This window comes from Schistocerca serialis, chromosome 1, assembly GCF_023864345.2.
Source record: "Schistocerca serialis cubense isolate TAMUIC-IGC-003099 chromosome 1, iqSchSeri2.2, whole genome shotgun sequence".
NCBI lineage: Eukaryota > Metazoa > Arthropoda > Insecta > Orthoptera > Acrididae > Schistocerca > Schistocerca serialis.
In genome coordinates, this window is record NC_064638.1 from 572,640,975 (window position 1) to 572,644,118 (window position 3,144).

General features: G+C 45.6%; 1 pseudogene; it reads left to right on the forward strand.

Moving 5' to 3' along the window:
• Positions 1 to 2,414: 2,414 nt before the first annotated feature.
• On the forward strand, positions 2,415 to 2,532 carry LOC126429261 (5S ribosomal RNA; annotated as a pseudogene).
• The last annotated feature ends 612 nt before the right edge of the window (positions 2,533 to 3,144 follow it).

Below are 3,144 nucleotides of genomic sequence, written 5' to 3' on the forward strand. Positions count from 1 at the left end.
ATTCAAGTCAGGACTCTGAGCAGGCCGGTCAATCACAGGGATGTTTATTTTCGTGTAACCACTCCGCCACACGCCATGCATTATATTGCTCGATCTTGTTGAAAGATGCAGTCGCCATCCACGAATTGCTCTTCAACTGTGTGAAGCGAGAAGGTGCTTAAAACATCAATGTAGGCCTGTGCTGTGATAGTGCCATGCAGGACAACAAGGAGTGCAAGCCCCCTCCATGAAAAACACGACCATACCGTAACACCACCGCCTCCGAATTTTACTGTTGGCACAACACACGCTGGCAGATGACGTTCACCGGGCATTCGCCATACCCACACCCAGCCACCGGATCGCCACATTGTATATCGTGATTCGTCACTTCACACAACGTTTTTCCACTGTTGAATCGTCCAATGTTTACGCTGCTTACACCAAGCGAGGCGTTGTTTAGCGTTTACCGGCGTGATGTCTGGCTTATGAGCAGCCGCTCGACCATGAAATCCTAGTTCTCTCACCTCCTGCCTAACTTTCATAGTACTTGCAGTGGATCCTGATGCAGTTTGGATTTCCTGTGTGATGGTCTGGATAGATGTCTGCCTATTACACATTACGACCCTCTTCAACTGTCGGCGGTCTCTGTCAGTGAAGAGACGAAGTCGGCCTGTACGCTTTTGTGCTGTACGTGTCCCTTCACATTGTAAAAGTGGACCTAGGGATGTTTAGGAGTGTGAAAAACGCGCGTACAGACGTATGACACAAGTGACCCCCAATCACCTGGCCACGTTCGAAGTCCTTGAGTTCTGCGGAACGCCCCATTCTACTCTCTAGTCTAATGACTCTCTAGTCTAATGATTACTGAGGTTGCCGATATGGAATACCTGGCAGTAGGTAGCAGCACAATGCACGTAATATGAAAAACGTTATTTTTGGAGGTGTCCGGAGACTTTTGATGATACAGTGTATATGTTTTCCTATCCCTGTTAGTTGTTCTCACCATGTAACTCTCCATTCCTTCCTAATCATGCTTCACTTTTGGGATGATTTCTATTAAATACCATGGCTCACTACCATATGAAGAAACTTATAATTCACGTTGCCTGTATACTTACAGTTTCATACGTATTGAAAGTTTGAGTTTATGAAATTATTTAATTTATAAAGAGCACTTTAAACCATTTTTACATTTCTGTTTATTTCTTTTGCTGAGCATCCAGTCATACTGCTTATCATCATCAGTAGTGAAATCTATTATAAAGCTATATTCCTTATTTGGTACATCAACAAGTAAACGCGTAGGATCGAAAATAATTTGCAGTGACTGAATGAATGTCTTAAGCTGCCGAATTTCGAGCCGAAGTAAAATTGCTTAGACTCCACTAAGATAAAGTACTGATCACAGGTTTTGATAAAACAAAACTGACGTTATTTTGGGGAACCTTGAGTGACAAATATCTACACTGCCGGAAATGGAAAAAGATAATGAATCACCAGTCTGATACTTATCAAATTTTGTGTAGCTGTTCACGACATAACGGATATTAAATGATTAATATTTCAGTCCATTCGGTAGCGACTGCCATCATTGATGAGAGGACTTCAAAAAGTAAGTCACTCAGTACCATGACAGGCCAAGTAATTTTCATTGAATGCCGCACTACACTTAAAAGTGACGCAGATACATGACACTACATTCATCATAGTCTCCAAACGCTCGGAACGTTCTACCAATTGTTCAGCTCCTTTACGGCAGAAAACCGCTCGTTGGTCACGGAGGAATTTGAGAACCGCTATTTGAATGTCCCCATCAGTGAAAAATCTCTTTTGCACCAGATGTTCTTTCAGCTTGCCGGAAATATATAAATCACGTAATGCAAGATCTGGGCATACCCATCAGCATAACACACGTCTGTGCGGTCTCGGTGAAATTGTTGGCACCATTTCACAGCAACAGGACATGACATTTCATTTGGACCATAGGATACCACCAGAATTTGACGGCGAAATTGTGTCCAATTCAGATGCTTTGCCAACAAGAATCGTACTGTCGCGCGTACTTCAGCTTTGGAGTAGGTTTCTAGTTGCAGCATCATTTCACGACCACACTGTGATACACCTTTTATCCGTACCGCAGCAGATCTGTGTCTGCAGGAAACCCAGAAAATCCACTTTCTCCTGGCGATGCGTCACTATTGCTGCACAGTGGTCTCAGCTTGGCATGAAAAGTGTACTTTCTTCCTTAAGTTCCTACGTACATTAGCATGAAGTGTGAGCCCCACGGGCAAAAATAAGTTCTTGTATTTGTTGTGGCACATGATCATCTCGAGAAATTTCTTGCCATGACTCAAATGCGTGGTGTGTCAGTACATGAAGATTGCTACCTGCAAACTGATACGAAAGTTTACGTCTTCCCATCACGTCTCAAAGGCAACGGCCTTGCCGCAGCGGACACACCAGTTCCCGTCAGATCACCGAAGTTGAGCGCTGTCGGTCATGGCCGGCACTTGGATGGGTGACCGTCCGGGCCGCCATGCGCTGTTGCCATTTTTCGGGGTGCACTCAGCCTCGTGATGCCAGTTGAGGGGCTAATCGACCGAATAGTAGCGGCTCCGGTCAAAGAAAACCATCATAACGACCGGGAGAGCCGTGTGCTGACCACACGCCCCTCCTATCCACATACTTACTGAGAATGACACGGCGATCGGATGGTCCCGATGGGCCACTTGTGGCCTGAAGACGGAGTGCTCATCACGTGTCAGACATGCTCCTTGGGTGACAAATCAGGCGACTGTAGTGGTCAATCAAAGATCTGCGTTTTTTTGAAAGCGTTTGTGGAGTGAACTGCCGTGTGGAGTTTGGTACTATCCTGCTGGGATATACCATTTGGTACCCTGGTCATGAGAGGTGCCACAATAAGGTTATCGTTCTGGCCGCATACTGGCGAGCATTCAGTCTCGCTCCAGGAATTGCCAGATTAGTCTTGCTGTCATGTTCAGTACCTTCTGTCACCAGGACTTCGGTGATCTGACGGGAACTGCCTTTGAGTTGGAGAGATACGGATCTTGAGAACTGTGACTCCTGTAACCCTTCACTGGGGCGTCTACAGACATGCTGGCATTGAGATGACTGTCACTATCAGAAGCAGTGATCGTCATT